The sequence below is a fragment of the Saccopteryx bilineata genome, chromosome 1 (genome assembly GCF_036850765.1).
Source record: "Saccopteryx bilineata isolate mSacBil1 chromosome 1, mSacBil1_pri_phased_curated, whole genome shotgun sequence".
In the NCBI taxonomy this organism is placed as follows: Eukaryota; Metazoa; Chordata; class Mammalia; order Chiroptera; family Emballonuridae; genus Saccopteryx; species Saccopteryx bilineata.
In genome coordinates, this window is record NC_089490.1 from 212,386,551 (window position 1) to 212,404,592 (window position 18,042).

The 18,042-nt window shown below is 39.8% G+C and overlaps 1 protein-coding gene across 2 annotated transcripts in view; it reads right to left on the reverse strand.

Moving 5' to 3' along the window:
• The window catches only part of GREM2 (gremlin 2, DAN family BMP antagonist), a 147,015-nt gene that overhangs the window by 35,573 nt on the left and 93,400 nt on the right, over positions 1-18,042 (reverse strand). The window contains exon 2 of one of the 2 annotated variants that reach the window (XM_066235174.1): positions 5,712-5,915. The exons of the other annotated variant lie outside the window; for it this stretch is intronic. The gene's annotated coding sequence lies outside the window, so the exon portion shown is untranslated. The remainder of the gene's footprint in view (positions 1-5,711; positions 5,916-18,042) is intronic. 2 annotated transcript variants of the gene reach the window in all.

The window sequence follows — 18,042 nt, forward strand, 5'->3', positions numbered from 1 at the left end:
AAAATAAACTCTTAATGTAACTGCATTTTGTATAAAATGTGTTTTGGGTTTTTTTTGCATTTTTCTGAAGTTGGAAATGGAGAGAGGAGGCAGTCAGACAGACTCCTGCATGCGCCCGACCGGGATCCACCAGGCATGCCCACCAGAGGGTGGTGCTCTGCCCATCTGGGGTGTTGCTCTGTTGCAACCAGAGCCATTCTAGCACCTGAGGCAGAGGCCAAGGAGCCATCCTCAGCACCCAGGCCAACTTTGCTCCAATGGAGCCTTGACTGCGGGAGGGGAAGAGAGAGACAGAGAGGAAAGAGAGGGGGAGGGGTGGAGAAGCAGATGGGCGCTTCTCCTGTGTGCCCTGGCTGGGAATCAAACCCGGGACTCCTGCATGCCAGGCCGATGCTCTACCACTGAGCCAACTGGCCAGGGCCAAAATGCGCTTTTGATTCTATTAAATTCCATCTTTGAGTTCCCAACTCACTTATATTTCCTTTGTTCTATGTGACAAGGGCTTCATAGCTTCCTGTTCTGTCTTGTGAGTGATGAAAAAAGCTTATAAACGTCCACAGGCAAAGACATTCATATGTTCTTGCCCATCATTCCTTGATAAATATTATATATATTTAAACAAGAAACAGGAAAAGGCAATAAATGTCCCAAAAGTAGCATGAATGGTGAAATATCATGTATTAATGACATCTGTTAGAGCAGTGGTCCCCAACCCCTGGGCCGCAGACTGGTACCATTCCGTGGGCCATTTGGTACTCGTCTGCAGAGAAAGAATAAGTAACTTATATTATTTCCGTTTCATTTATATTTAAGTCTGAACAATCTTTTATTTTTTAAAAATGACCAGATTCCCTCTGTTACATTCGTCTAAGACTCACTCTTGACACTTGTCTCGGTCACGTGATACATTTATCTGTCCCACCCTAAAGGCTGGTCCGTGAAAATCTTTTCTGACATTAGACTGGTCCATGGCCCAAAAACGGTTGGGGACCAATTTGTTAGAGTATTATTTTTTCATATTGGAGTGCTCCATACAGATCTCTCATATCATGTTTAACAAGATTGACTCTTGCCTGACCAGGTGGTGGTACAGTGGATAGAGAGTCAAACTGGGATGCAGAGGACCCAGGTTTGAGACCCTGAGGTCCCCAACTTGAGAGCGGGCTCATCTGGTTTGAGCCAAGGTCGCTGGTACAAGCAAGGGGTTACTCGATCTGTTGAAGGCCTGCGGTCAAGGCACATATGAGAAAGCAGTCATGAACAACTAAGGTGTTGCAACACTCAACAAAAAACTAATGATTGATGCTTCTCATCTCTCAGTTCCTGTCTGTCTGTCCCTATTTATCCCTCTCTCTGACTCTCTCTCTCTCTCTCTGTCTCTGTAAAACAAACAAACAAACAAAAAAACAAGGTTGACTCTTTCTACCTATAAGGCTCTCAATATTTAAAATACATTGATGTTCACATAGATAATATATTTTCTTGGTAGTGCATGTTTCTAAATGTCATTTTAAACCTAAAACAATAATTGAAATGTCACAGAATTTCTTGAAATGGAGTGGGAATGAGAAAGGGTTGAAACTAAAATAAAAGAGTAAATACAGCATAGACTCTTGAATCCCTCTGCAGGGAATGCCATGAATAAAACTGGCCAGAGTCTTGGCCTTGATCACAATGAGTATGGATTCCATCCAAGGCTCTGTTGAATGTACTGCATTGGTAAAGTCATTTTGGAACTGTGGTAATTGGCGGCGGTAGGGGCAGAACTTTAATGGTCGATACAATTTTACTACCTTTCTGTCAACATTTAGTGGTGACATGGAGCTGAAGTTACTAATAATGAAAATTTACAGGAGATTTATGAAATGATTTCAGAGATATCTCTTAGAGGTCCTTAGATTTCTAAAGGCACCATTGTCAAGAGTTCTAATCAAAAGGCACTTGTGTACTATCAATTACCTTTTATAGGCGTGTCTATCCTTGCCCCCGAGAAAACACTGACTTATATTGTTTGTCACTTCTAGTAATACAGAGTACAATTTTACTGGTGTTTACTAAGACCAGAGCCAGGTTGGTCAGCTATAGTATACTGCAATTCCATTCTTTTGTTTCACTCCACTGTCTGGAGCACCTTTCCAGAGGGAACACTCCATGTGCATTGAAACAATCAATACATATGTCCTTGAGCTTTTCAAAAGGTCAGGAGCCCAAGGAAAGAAACAAAACTAACAGATAAAATCAAAGATTTTCTTTGCAACCCTTAAGGATTTGTAAAAAAGATTAAACAATAACTTTTTAAAAAAGAAAACAGTGCTATTTATGTTTTAATAGAGACAGGAATATAAATCAACAGTTACAATATAGAACACCTATCCCTGAAGAGCTTTGTAGCTATGCTGCTCTCTTAACTATTACACAATAGTCAGTTTCTGGTCATCATTCTAGAGCAGACTTTCTCAACCTCGGTGCTGCTGACACTTTAGATGTCAATAATTGTATAGGTACTGTGGGGGGTTGTCCTGTATACTGTAGGATGTTTAGTAGCATCCCTCGCTTCTACCTACCACACACTAGTAATGGCCCTTCTCTCCTCCCCAATGTGATACCAAAAATGTTCCCCAAACATTCCCAAATGTTCTTTAGGGAGAGATTTAACAATAAATCTAGAAAAAAATGTCATAACAGTACATAAAGAGAGGTTTCACTAGGTTGGGAAGCTGCATCATAACTCATTAAATGTAGTGTGAAGAATTTATTTAACCAACACATTGATAATCCTTTAGATATTTTTTCTGTATTTCAGTTTACATGCAGAGTGTCAATAAAAAAATCTTACTCATACATCATTTCAATATATGTCATTTTACCTTTAACATAAATTGCTGGGACAAACGCTCTGTGTGTTTGTAACTTTAATAGGCATTTCTAAACAGCCTTCTTTAGAGGTTGTACCAATTTATATTCTCAGTAACTATTCTTGCCAGCATAATGTGTTACTAACATTTGGATTTTTGTCAATCTCATGGGTTAAAAATGGTGTTTCACTGTTCTTTGAATTTTCATTCCCACATTAGGAGAGAGGTTAAGTAACTTTTCATTTGTTTAAATCTATTTTTATATACCCTTTTATGAAATGTTTTTTTCATCTTTATATAAATTGATTTTTAGTAGCTCTGTGTAGTATACCTTTTGTAATATGTGTTTCAGTTACTTTTTAAAACTTTTAAAAAATTGATTTTTAAAAAGAGAAGAAGGAAGAGAAAGAGGGAGAGAAACACCGATTTGTTGTTCCACTTATTTATGCACTCATTGGTTGATTCTTGTATGTGCCCTGACTGGGGATCGAACCTGCAACTTTGGTGTATCAGGATGACACTCTAACTAACTGAGTTACCCAGCCAAGGCTGCAATTATTATTATTTTTTATCCAGTTCATTGTCATTTAATTTGTGTATGGGACAGAACAGGAAGTTTAGCAAAAAGACTCAGGTACATATAGATATTTAGAAAGAATTATGGTGGCATTTTGAATAAGTGAGGAAGTACAGGTTCTACAATAAATGACACTGGGACAATTGGAAACCCATCTGTAATATATGGAGTTGAGTCCGTGGTTCACGTTCCACCAGTACAAATTCCCCATGGACCCGAGATTTAATAAAAGGAAAAAGTATCAGAAAAAGTCACAGAGAAAGTATTTTTTAATAATCTAGGTTTGGAAAAGTCCTTCCCAAGTATGACACACACAAAAAGGCCGTACTGAGTTGAAGTATATTTATTTTTGAATGACCTCCCTTTTGCACTCTTTTCTCCTACCAAGACTTCTGAAATAGTTCCAAGATCAAAATAGACATATCAGCAAGGCCTCAACCCCTTGAGCACAAGCCCAAAGTGACCTTATGATAATGGTGCTGATGCAATGGGAGTTGACAACTCTGCCAGGAGCAGCCCAGAGTTGTGGATGTCTATGGGTTTGGGGGTCAGGCAGACCTAGAGTTACAGCCACTAAGAGTCTGTGACCGTGAGCCATTGACATGAATGCTCCAAGCCTTAGCCTTCTCCACTTTCTCGGGAATCTCAGTGAAATAAGACGTGAAGAACCTGCTTGGTGGGGCTCTAAGTGGTCTTCACTTCCCTACTCTCTCTTCTCCCTGTAGCGTTGGGTTCTGTACAAATATCCTTCTAGCTCCCATATCACCTCCAATACCATATTTATTGGGCAGGAAATGTCATGATTTCTCACCTTAAGATTGCTTGGCAGTACCCTCATGCTGACGTTAGGGACGGTGTTGCGGGTAGGACTATGGTTACTTGTCTTTTCTCTGGAGAGAAGAGCAGCAAGTCCCTGGATAGTTCTCAAGGCTTTCCTGGCTCTCAGCCTAGGACCATGAAGGACTTTTCTAGACTGAAGGGCCAGGGCAAAGGCTCTGCCTAAAAACTGTCATCTTCCTGAACTCATTTTTTATTGCTGTCATAGCAAATGACCACAAATGGAGTAGCTTAAATCAACAGGAATGTATTATCTTACAGTTCTGTAGAAGTTTGACAGGGGCCTCAGCAGGCTAAAACCAAGGTGTGCACAGTAATGTGTTCCCTTTTGGAGACTCTAGGAGAGAATGTATTTGCTTGCTGTTTCCAGTTTCTAGAGGGTACTCATGTTCATTGGCTGAGGGCTCCTTGCCCGCACCTTGTCACCTTGAGAGCTAGCTAAGATGCATCTCTCTGACAATGCTTTATATACTCACATCATCCTCTGGCCATGGCCAAGAGAGCTTCTCCTTTATGGACTCATATATTTATACTGGGTCTGCCTGAATTATCAGGGACAATCTTCCCATGTCAAGATCCTGAACTCAACCACCACTGCGAAGTCCCTTTTGCCATTAGGTAAACATAGACACAAGTTCTAGAAATTAGGATGCAGTCATCCTGAGGAGCACATTATTTTGCCCGTTACACCTCTCTGACATGATTCTAGGTGCTGGGCAAATCATTAAAACTCATATTTTATAATAGTGTCATCACAATAAATACAACAGATAGGTAGTTTGGTGTGATTCTTTCGTCCAAATTAAAGCACTTCTTATAATCAGCACATGAGTTTAATATGTTGGTTTCTGCAGAAATCAAAGCAACTCAATCTGCTCTCCATCTTTATCACTAATCCAGCAAGCATTTAAAGCCATGTTCTCCCTGGCTTTCTTGGCCATCCAGGCAAGCAATCTGAAGGGCTCTGGGTGCAGCTGCTCAGGCAATCATCAATGCCATGGCTGGGATCACATTACCCAGGTCTTCTTCCCTAACTTGGCTTTCTCCCAAGAAGTACTTTGACTTAAATATTCTATTACTGATCTACCAGGCACTCTCTGACCCCTATCTGTCTTTGAGGCAATTCCAAATCTTAGTGCTGACACGGAAGCCCCTTTAAGAGCATCTAATGGACAGATGCACATTGTTCTTTCTTTCATGGCTTTTAAAAAAAAATCTGAGCTCCAGTGAAAGTCTCTCAATATTGACACACAGGAAAAAAATAATGGGATGTGGATGTTGCCAGGTTAAAAATTGGACTTCTGAACTGCTTTTCTGGGCAGATGAAGAGATGGCCAGAGTACGCGGGTTAGAGAGAAACATGAGCCCCTACGATGGGGTCAGTTATCTTATTACCTTTCAACCCTATTCGCTGATGGTTCCACTAGCTAAGCAATACTTACTAATAGCAGTCCTCAAAGCCCGGACTGGTGAGATGGAGACACGGCTGAGAGTCAAGGAAGGGAAACAGAAAGGGACCTGGTGAACAGGAGACAGGAATGCAGTCTGCTTTGCGGAGAGGGTACACGTTCAATGTTACTCATTTGTATCCACATCATGTTGATTAATCTTTGTCGAAGTCTGTCGGCATTTTCTTCCATTTGTCTCTGTAACCCAGATTTAAAACGCCATTCATTTTTATTCAAGAAAGCGAAATTTAATCTAGATACGTTTAACAAGATGCACAGTTGTTTATCTTCATATATCACTCCCTATTTGTAACTTGAAACCATCTTTAGGTCTCACTGAGAGTCTTTAAAATAATATTGCATAGAGATAATTGGGGCAATTTTTTTGTCATTAAAGAAGATTAGAATTGGTTTAAGTGTCTTGGCTTCTGGACCAACTTCTTAGTGTATACTCAGATTTGAAAGAAAATACCTTGCTTAAGACAAAGGGAACAGGGGAGAAAATTAAAATGTTTCATAATGCCATTTCTCCTGTTGATAATGGAAAGTGTCTGGAATGTATGTATTGGTGGGTTTGTGAGATCTGTATAGAAGGAGAGAAAGAAGAGAGGAAGGTATAGCAGTCGAGGAAGTGAGGGAGAAATGGAGATCACCAAATTGTCATTTATTTGGTATCTAGTGTATGTATGACTGGAATAAAATGCTCATCCTGATCACACAGATGTGATACTGCTATCCCTGCCTCATAGATAAGCAAACTCAGCTTTAATCACGTGTCCAAGATCACACAACCACTAAGATGAGGAGGGAAAGTCAAGTCCAAAGGTGTCTGAATTCTAAGTTTTTGCTTATTCCACCACTCAATGTGTAGAATTACCAAAATCATCCACACACATTTTCTGGTTTCTTACAACCAGAGCAATATGAAATTATAGAAAGAAAAAAGTTAATGTAGAAAATCCCCAAAATAATTTTCAGAACATACAGAGAATTTAGGTACTAGCTACCCGAGTACTTATAACAGCTAATTTTCATGGTATGTGCCTGGTACAGTGCTAACATCTTTTACACAACATCATCTCATTTGGTCCCTACAGGAACCTATAGAAGTATGGTAAGGTTCTTATTTCTGGGTTATATTTGAGGAAACACAGCTCACAGAAGTTTGAACTCTGTTTAAATATGTGAATATCAAATTTTACTCAGAAGGATACAAAGGACACAACTGCCCTTAAATTTTTTAAAATTAATTCTAGAGGGAGAGGAAGAATGAGAGAGAGAGAGAGACAGGAACATAGATCTGTTCCTGTATGTGCCCTGACCACGGATTGAACTGGCAACTTCAGTGCTTTGGGACAATGTTCTAAGCAACCGAACTATCTGGCCAGGACCAATTGCCTTTTAAATAATGAAATTACATATGAAAATTTGAAATTTCGGATTGGATTTTACTATGTGGATTTAATGAATAGGCACTTGGTAGTATTTGCTAAATTAATACTTTTGAAACCCTCAATAACAGTCACTCTCACTGGCCATTCACCCCTTTCTTTACTCAATGTCTCCAATCCCTAATATTTCACAAACATCACTGGCCACAAGTGGCTTCCAGATTGAAAACAAACTATTTTAGAAATGGCATATACTTTTTTTTTCCTGGATAAATCTAAAAGCCATAAAACCACTACCTCATTAATTAAATAATTAAGTCATTAGTACCAAGGCCATCATCCTCTTCGTTCAGTGAGTTGCTGAGACCAGTGTGAGTTGAAAGTGTGTGTCCCTTGCCTCCTCCACATGTCCTCAGTGTCAGGTTTTCAGTCCCAGCATCAGTGGGGGCCTTGGTAGAACCTTAGACCCAAGTAGAGCTTTGGATTTAGCACAGGCATTGCTGAAAGCCACATCAAGGGGAATCATTCAACCTGGAGTGTTTTCCTTCTCTGTCACCTGCATCCCAGTGGAAGGGCCCCTGGCTTTCTTGAAGGGAGCACTTGAATGACTTCCCGTGTTCATCAGCCAAAGTGGTCCTAAGATGAAACAGGATCCAAACTGTTTGGATTCAGTTTCTTTTCTTATCTGACCACTTCTGATGATGACATGAAACTTTTAGCCATAGTTCAGTAGGTGTGTGAGGGTGTTGGGGAAAATTGTTTTCTGAGGGCTTTCTGGTGAGGTGGGCAAGGTCTTACAATGTTGTGATCCAGTGACGGTACAGTAATCTATCTTGATTGATTCATTGCAAACACTGGATAGACTTCTCTTTTTAATTTTTCAAATTTTTCATTTTATTTCTTTTTTAAGGATTTTATTTATTAATTTTAGAGAGAAGAAATAGAGAACAGGGGGTGGAGGATGGGAAGAATCAATTCATAGTAGTTACTTCTTGTATGTGTCTTGACTGGGCCAGCCTAGGGTTTTGAACCAGGGACCTCAGCATATTTAGACTTCTCTTTTTTTTTTTTTTTTTTTTAACAGAGACAGAGAGTCAGAAAGAGAGATAGATAGGGACAGACAGACAGGAATGGAGAGAGATGAGAAGCATCAATCATCAGTTTTTCGTTGGGACTCCTTAGTTGTTCATTGATTGCTTTCTCATATGTGCCTTGATCATGGACCTTCAGCAGACCGAGTAACCTCTTGCTCAAGCCAGCAACTTTGGGTTCAAGCTGGTGAGCTTTTGCTCAAACCGGATGAGCCCGTGCTCAAGCTGGCAACCTTGGGGTCTCAAACCTGGGTCTTTCCTCATCCCAGTCCGACGCTCTACCCACTGCGCCACCGCCTGGTCAGGCTAGACTTCTCTTTTTGAAAACTGCCTATGCCTATGTTTTTTCTTATAAAGTTTGTTAAGCTGGTAACTGCATATTTATATAAAAATAGAAAATGACAACAAGGCATGGAAAAGCAGAAGCAGGATGAACATAGGTGATATCTCATTGAATGAAGTAACAGAGGCCTCCCACCCTGCTGTTCTCACGGCGCCGGCTAAGGAATCTTCTCATCATGAAATGACTTTCCAGCTGACTAACCCATGTGGGCTTGCACTCTACAGAAAAATAGTACAGATATTTACCTGACATATCTGTTGTACACAATGGTTATTAAGTGAATATATTAAATAGAAAATAAAACAGAAAAAGACAAACAAATCTGCTTGAAACTGCTAATCACTAAATTCCAGGATTATTAGAAAGTCCTACAAATATACTTCATAATTTTAAAATAATGGTCCTGGAATAAGTTCTCTATTAGTTCAATGAATTCCCTAAGCTTCCAGAGTTGGTGCTTTGGTGATGCACATCCTACGTGATGTCACTGTACTATTAGTCTCTCCTAGGTTTGTCTTTCCAGGTTTATTTACATCCACACTAAGACATTGACACTACCAAGTTGATAAAAACAACTTAAAAGTCAACACAGGACCAGCCGTGGCTCTGGCCGGTTAGCTCATTCAGTTAGAGCATCCTCCCAAAATGACAAGTTTGTGGGTTCGATCCCTAGTCAGGGCACACACAGGAAGCAACCAATAAATGCACAACTGAGTGGAACAATCAGTAAATGTTTTTCTTCTTCTTCCCCTCTCCCTCCTTTCCTCTCTTCATCTTTCTAAAAATCAATCAGTAAGTAAAATTTAAGCCTTGGCTGGGTCACTCAGTTGGTTGGAGAGTCATCCAGAAGACAGAGGTTGCCTGTTTGATCCCCGGTCAGGGCACATATAAGAACAGCTTGATGTTCCTGTCTCTCTGTCTCTTTCTCCCTGCCTTTCTCTAAAATATTAAACAAACAAACAAAAAAGCACACAGAGGAAGCCTTGACTTTCACTACCCAAGGACTTTGACAAGGTAGTCTTAAGGCATGGGTTATTCCTAAACACTGGTTCATTTTTCAATTCCAGGGTTCTAGCTTTAGATTCCAATTGACCACTGACAAGTTTTTTGGGCCCCAAGTATCTTAGACAAAGGGAATAGCTCAATGTTTGCTAAAACATCCATTTCTGAATGCTAGTTCTATGTATATTAGAGTTCTGTGACCAATGACAACAAGCAAGGTTAAAATAAATGACAACAAGCAAGGTTAACATAGCTAGAGAGCCATCTTTTCTGGAAGACTTAAACGTGACTAATGTGACATGGGAGTATATAAGAGAGAGTTACAGTTTGCAGGATTTCCCGACTTCTGGAATAATGGAAACTGTGAGCAAGTATCTCACTGGACTGGTGTTACAAGCAAGGGGAATACTTCGGGGCCTTTCGGACGAGATAATTTCTAGGACTCTTTCTTACTCCAAATTCTCTGATAATCTTTGGTTCACACAAAAAAAGCAAGCTGTTTTCCTATACTTCCTATGCACCTAGCTCTCAACATTCCTTTCTAAAATATATGACTCCTGGCCTGACCTGTGGTGGCACAGTGGATAAAGCCTCGACCTAGAACTCTGAGGTCGCCGGTTTGAAACCTCTGGCTTGTCTGGTAAAAGCACGTATGAAAGTTGATGCTTCCTGCCCCTCCCTCCTTCTCTCTCTCTCTCTCTCTCTCTCTATCTATCTATCTATCTATCTTACTCCCTCTCTATATATGGCTCCTTTATAAGTGTAAGGATCAAAATAATCATATGTGGCCTCCAGAAAAAAAGCTATCTTGAAATGATAGTGCAAAAAAACACAATTCAAAGAGAATGTTACATATAGTTTTAAATAATAGTTATCATCACTAAGGACTCCAGTGTGGAACAATACCAAATAAAATCACATAAATGCCATGATAAGCTTAATGGAGAGCAGCTACCCTCAGAAAGCCTAGTGATTCTTTCTGCAGAAGTCATGTGTAAGACACCATGTTGAATGCTGTTGTCTGCTATAGTTTTCCCTGAATATAAACGACACAAATTGGGCCTCATGGTTTGAGAGAATCATTCATTTTGTCTAGTAATCAACTGCCTGCGAACGAGTACAAAGTGAACACATGAACTGAGTGGATAAACACAGCGTTTTCTAGAGCTAACTTTTGCTGTTTTGAAGAACTTTCAGAGCCAAACCAAACAATTCTATAAACTTTGAAATGATGACAGATATCTAGGAGCCTGTGCTATTAAGGACTTTATTTCATTCTATTAAGTCTTCAATCAAATTTGGGTACAAATAATGGAATAGTTGAACCTATTACCAAGATACTATGAAATTAGGAAACCCCTTCAACCACGAAAGACTCATTTAGAAACTCCCTTTTGAATTCCCATGAGAAGAGATATTCTCAGTCATATAGCATGGTTTTACCCTTCTGGCATAAATTCATATTTTTCTTTCAGCTGTCTCCACCTCTATTTATAAAGATTTTCTTTCTTTCTTTACCTTACCCTACTGGAGTACCTCAAACAAATTGGTGATAAAATTTAAAATCTAATTTTTCTGGAGGATAAGTTAGCAGGGAAAAGGCAACATAGTGAGAGCTGGACAGACAGGGTGGAATTAAACATGGTCAGAGCGGCATGCCAGCCCCAAGAAAGGTATTCATCTTGACTCAGAGTTTACAGTCACTGTGATTTTAATCAGACTTATGTGTAATAGTGTTTAATCATTTTCTTCATAGCTTTTCCTTTCTTTGGAAGAGAAAAACTTCCCAAACAAAGGAAATGATGGCACAGAATAGTATAGCCAGTGTGCACTTACGTGACACGCCACTTCCCCATCCATTTGGCATTTTCCTTCCTCCTCCTTTTCTCCTTCTTCTTCTCCTTCTCCTTCTTCTTCTGACTCTACATGCACTCTGATTGCGATCCAACCAGCAACCCCATCTGGGGCTGATGCTCAAATCAACTGAGCTATTTTTAGCACCTGAGACTGATGCTGGGACCAACCGAGCTGTCTTTAGCACCCGGGCCAATGCTCAAACCAACTGAGCCACCAGCTGCAGGAGAGGAAGTGGTAGAGAAGGTGGGGAAAGACAGGGAAAGGAGCAGATGGTTGCTTCTTATGTGTGCCCTGAGTGGGAATCAAACTTGGGATGTCCATACACCAGGCTAACACGCTATCCACTGAGCCAACTGGCCAGGGCTGCCATTTTCCTTCTTGACACAAACTCAAGAGTCTTCAGGTTTTCCTACAATTTGATAGTCATGTAAATTTCATGAACCCAAGGTAGTGGAAATAGAGGCTTTGAAAGATACTTTGGTTCTAGTCCTAGATCTTCACTATCTAACCACTAACAAGCTACATAAACTAGATTTTATTCTATTTAGACCACTATTTTCTAATATAAAAAGTGATCTTTATCATCTCTTCTATCTCTATACATCATTTATAAGACTTGAACTTACTGGCAACCTTCCAAAATTAACCAAAGTTATCTAATTGATTTTCAAAATAATTTTAAATTAAAAATGAATAAATTAAAATGTAAAATTTAAACCAATCTGTGAGATACAAGGTAGTAAAAATATTGTGACATATAGGAGTGCCAATCTTATGTCAAATACGGTAATGGCCATCTTATGTTATATTAATTGATTCTTACAAGAACCATCTCAGGTAATCATCATCATCATCATCCTTACTAGTTTACAGATAAGGAAGAGATGCTTAGAGAAGTTAAGTACCTATATAAATATAAATAACTAGTGAATAGCCAAGGTAGCATTCAACCCAGGTTCTTTATCCCCCAAAGTCATGCTCAGAACTAATGCACTCTACAGCCTTTAGCATTCTTCTTTGAAGTGTATACTGATTCCTTCATACTTTTAAATTTTATATTCATTCATTCACTCACTCATTCAACCAGCAGCAATCAATTGCTTATTTATAGTAGATAGTATGACTGATATTATAATACAGAGTTGACTATTACATAAAACCTATCAGAAATAACTCAGTTTTAATGAAGAGTTGGGCAAGAATGGTGACACTTACAATACAGTATAGCAGATATTAGAAGATATATGACATATGTCTGTATGCTATGCTGAGAAAGGGGACCTGGGAGTAGAGATCAGGGAAATAAAAATCAGGTCCTCAGAGAACAAGAAGAAATACCTGAATTGGTACTTCAAGAACTAGTAAAAACGAGCTAGTTGAAAAGGCTGTCGAAAGGCAAAAAGAACAAGTTTTTTTTAAGATTGGAGTGGACACTGCATTTCATGAGAACAGATAGTAGCTTTCCAGAACTGAAGTACAGGTAACAGCAAATACTTGGAGATGGATCTGGAAAACTCTGTAATTGGGAAGACCTTGGGATCTCATGTTAAAGTATGGAACTCTATCCTGAAGACATGAGGGAGTCCCTTTGGAATTGTAAACATGATGTATTTTTGAAATAGGGAAGCCCTTTTGGAACCAGTGAGGAGGTGTGACTGGAGCAGGCTGCAGGTGTCCCTGTCTATAGGAAGGAAGAAGCGATTAGAATCTGTTGCAAAATATGCAGCCCCATATTTGACTCCTCGAATTCAAAGAAAGAATCAACTATTAGAATATAGATAAGCAAATGGATTTGAGAAATGTTTGGGGGAGATTAGGAAGGTAGGCAGACAGAAAGAATTTTGGTGATTACACAGATATTGGAGATAATAAAGAAGGAGACAGTTTCAGCTGTGTCTCAAGAGTTTCTGGCTTGGATGATAAGGTGGATGGAGACTGGCTCCATTCTTGGGGATCTAGGCTACAGAAGAAGGAAAGACCTTTGAAGAATCGCTCAGTTGAGTCTGGAACATGCCATTCTTGAGTTGCCTGTGAAGTTCATTCAGATAAAACAATATCCCTACTTTATGCCACATAAGGCATGGTGCTCTTCTTGAGTGATATATATTTGTTGGGATAATGTATTCATAAACAGATAACTTGAATTAGGTAAAAAACGCACCTAAACTGTTACACAGAGGTTAGTCCAAACTCTGTGAGAAGCTTCAAACAACTAAACAATGAGGTGGTGAATGAGGGAAGCAGGGGCAAAGCTGAGGTAGGTCTTCAAGAAGGTACAGATGGGAGGACACTCAGAAAGAATCAGAGAGAGCTGACTGACCAGGCAGTGGCGCAGTGGATGAACGTCAGCCTGGGATACTAAGGAGCCAAGTTCAAAATTCCAAGGCCACCGGCTTGAGTGTGGGCTCATTTGGCTTAAGTGCGAAGTTGCCAGCTTGAGTGCAGGGTCATAGACATGACCCCATGATCACTGGCAAGAGCCCAAAGGTGACTGTCTTGAAGCCCAAGGTTGCTGGCTTGAGCAAGTGGTCATTGACTCAGCTGGAGCCCCCAGTTCAAGGTACATGGGCATCTCAGAGAGGGAGAATAAAACAGTCTTCACTGAAATATAAAAGGAAAAGCAGGGACAAGGTTATGGAGAAAGCCACATATCAAGGGCTTGGACTGAATACTGAGTATGAGGAGACACAGAAGACTTTTGCTCAGAGAAGTGAGAGCAGCTCAGAGAAGTGAGTTGCAGTTAAAAAGTAACAGCAGTTTGAAACATGAACTGAAACTGGGAAAACTAAAATCAAAGAGAACAGTGAGGAATCCATTGCAATTACCCAGGTAGGAGAAACTGTGCTTAGAAAGGTAGGATTTTGGGGTATGGGAAACTTGGTGAAGCCAGAAATGCAGGGAATGAACACAGCAGGACAAGCTGGTCTTCAGATGAAGGCTCAGCTGTATGTCTGCTTCTGTATGTTATGTCTTTGATGTGTATCTGAATAGAGACATTCAGTGGCTATGAGACAGATCTGAACCCCGGGGGAGAGGACCAGGTTGAAGATGATAGATTTTGAAGTCCACAATTCTAGGAATTAATTAAAAATAATTACAACAGCAATAATATTAATAAAACTATACTACTGTTAAGCACTTACTTTGGCCAGGAATTAAGTAAAGTACACTTTACACTAATGCTTACATTATCTCCACTAATACCCAGATAACAGTCTGGATAGGAACATTTGCCTTTTACAGAGACAGGAACTACTAGATTATGTAATTTATCCTGGGTTATATTATTAGGAAAAGTAAGCATCAGAGAGGAGGTTCAAAGTCAGGTTTATCTTAGTCTTCAAAACCAGGTTTCCGTTTGTTCGTTTGTTTAACCACAACACTGAAAAAAAGAACAAAAGGACAAGTAGGACACCCTTGGGAAATAAATGTTTAGAGGACAACTGTGAAACAGAAGCATTTGTGCAGGAGAATTTGGGTAAAAAGATTGAGAGTAAACCTCAGCCAAGGCATCCATAGAAACCTATCAAGAAGTAAGGCGTGACCCAGGGTATCCGCTGTGGTCAAAAGGAGGAAGATAAGGACTCAAGTGAGTCCTGAGAGTTTGGATATGACTGATCTTTGTCAGAGCAATTTCACTGCAGTAGCTGTCACAGAGGCCAAATTACAAGAGGCTGAAGATTGAAAAGGAAGGGAGAAATTTGTAACATAGTGCTCGACCGTTCTTTCAGGAAAGTCAATTAAGAAGGGAAAGCAAAAAATCAGACCATAATTCAGATGGTTAAAAAAAAGGCAGTTCTAATGGAGGTGATATATTTTATTGTTTATTGACTTTAGAGAGGAGAGAGCGAGAAAGGCAAGGGAAGAAGAGTGAGAAGCATCAACTCAGAGTTGCTTCTCATATGTGCCTTAGACTGGGCAAGCCCGGGGTTTTGAACCAACAACCTCAGCATTTCAGGTTGACATTTTATCCACTGTACCACCTCAGGTCAAGCTTAGTACATATATTTTTTAAGCTGAAGGGGAAAACTAGCAGAAAGCATGAGGTTTAAATCACATGAGTAAGGGAATATAACAAATCCTGGAGCAAGGTTTGTAATGAAATGGGAAGGAAGGGGTATGCAGCCAAGTGCAAGTGGATGTGTTGACCTTGGATGGTCTGTGGTTCGTTTGCCTTTGATCCTAGAGAACATGTGTAAAGGTGGAAGAATAAATCAGTACATTGGTCTAAAGAACAGGGGTAAATTGATGTTTGTACCTGAGCAATTCAATGTTCTCAATCTAATAGGAGATGTGGTGATTTTTCCAAGGACAGAGAGATAACATATTTAAAATATGTTTTTGGAATTGAAGAGAAAGTGCCAGCTAGGGCTAGATCTGGAAGCCATCTGCAGTGGTGTGCATGGGGATGAGACCCCCCACAAGTAATGTGGCGTTTGCGAGAGACAAACACTGAAGCTTGGAGAAAACTGATATTTGGGATGAACAGAAGATACAATTCCTTCAGAGGAGACTGAGAGGTTTAGAAGGAGGGGCACCTGGAATCTAAGAAAAAGGGAAGTACCAATGATCCGAGTGTTGAAAAAAGTATACTGCTACATGTTAGAGATGATAAAATTAAAATGACCAATTGGTTCCTAACAAAATAGATATCTTAGTTAAAGCAGTTTTGCTTATGCTGTGGAAAAAAACACCAAATACAGATTTTGTTTTTCTCCAAGAAGCTAGAACAAGCCTTAGAAATTATAGCCAGTCTCCTTCCTTCCTTCTATCCTTTCCTTCCTCCTTCCTTTCTTCTTCCTTTCTTTAGTTGTCTCTTTTGAATGTTAAATTTAAAATTGAAGTTATTTGTGGCCCTGGCTGGCTGGTTCAGTGGTAAGCATTGGCCCAGTTTGTGGAAGTCCCAGATTTAAATCCCGGTCAAGGCACACAGGAGAAGCGACTATCTGTTTCTCCATCCCTCCTCCTTCTCTCTCTCTCTCTCTCTCTCTCTCCCTTACTCTGTCTCCCTCTTTCTCCTCCCCTCCTGCAGCTATGGCTTGAATAATTTGAGCAATTTGTCCCTGTGCACTGAGAATGGCTTAATGGCCTCACCCCAGGTGCTGAAATAGCTCGACTGCCAAGCAATAGAGCAGCTGCTCTAGATGGGCAGAGCATAGCCCTTACTGGGTGGATCCCAGTTGGCACGCATGTGGGAGTCTGTTTCTCTGCCTTCCAGCCTCCCCACCTCTCACTTAATTTAAGTAAATAAATAAACAAATAAAATGGAAGCTATTTGGACATATTTAAAATTGAGAGCAAACATAGGATGACTGTGAAAATGGAGGAGAGAACAAGGATGTTGGACAAGATTAGACATCTCATTTCTGAGATGGGAAATAAGGGGAAAAGAATTCTCTAGTTGAGGGAGATAAATTTCAAGGAGGAAGGAATGCATGCTGGCCATTTCTCTTCCTCCAAAGTTGTCTATGAGAGAACACAGGTATGTATGGCTGAGAGTGGAAGTAGCAAGGTAAACACAGGAAACAGCATTGTAAGAAAGAGAAAGGGAACCAATGCCCAAGGAATCAACATAGCTCAGTAACCTCTATAAAAAGTGAGGGTATATACTCTATTATCAAAATGAAAAAACATCAATAATCTAAATTCCATCGAATGGCCATGATTTCTGTCATAACTTCCAAATGTTTTGCTTCAGTACTTTGCTCAGCCATTGAATCCTGAGATGAGGAACAGAATGCATCACCCCAGTAAAACAGCTGAGTTCTGCTTTATTAAAACTGAAGAAACATTAAACCTTAACAGATTTTGTGTGTTTGAAACAAAACAAAACAACAATTCAAAAAACAAAACAACAACAATGAAAATGAGACACAAGTTGAAGTAGAATTGTCTAGAAAGTGAAATTTCTTAGCTACACAGACCTTAAATTTAGTTGCTCTTATGACTAAGCTAAAAAAATTTAGGAGTTTAGATTGAGTCCAACCCCAATTACAAAGGTCTGTGGCTCTGTCTTGACTCTCAGACATTTCATCCTCTTGAGACTGCTTCTTCTTAGTTGTTTCTTGATGGGTTACTCCCCTATTAATGTTGTCAAGCTGTTGAAACAGAACTAAGATTACATACCTTCCTTAGCTTCAGTAACCCAAGAAAGGTTTATAAGAACATAAACTCACCAATCCCCCCATGCCCACATTTGTAAATGTAAATGGACATGTAAAATAGAGTGGAGTTTGGTAGACAACATGCACTCCATGTTGGCTTTTTTTTAAAAAAAATGTATTAAATTGAGTGAAATACTATGTGTGTGTGTGTCTCTCCAAAATGGAATCTGAAACTTGGCACACCAGCTAAAAATGCTTTGAAACATCTCTCAAATGAACAATTTTTAGATATTGCATTTTAGAAATAAAATAACAGTATCAGATAATTGGCAGCAAATTCATTTTCCCAAGTATTGATGCCAAGTGCATGGCAAACGTCCATTAGGAGCTGATGGAGATCAAAAGGGGCTGAGACACCATCTCATGCTTATAGAATTTCAGAATTAGAGACACTTGGAAGGGGAATGTTAGCATCATTTGCCATGTGAAAGCCAAACCATGTGCACAGAGCTGCTTTCCTCACTGACCGGGCCCCTG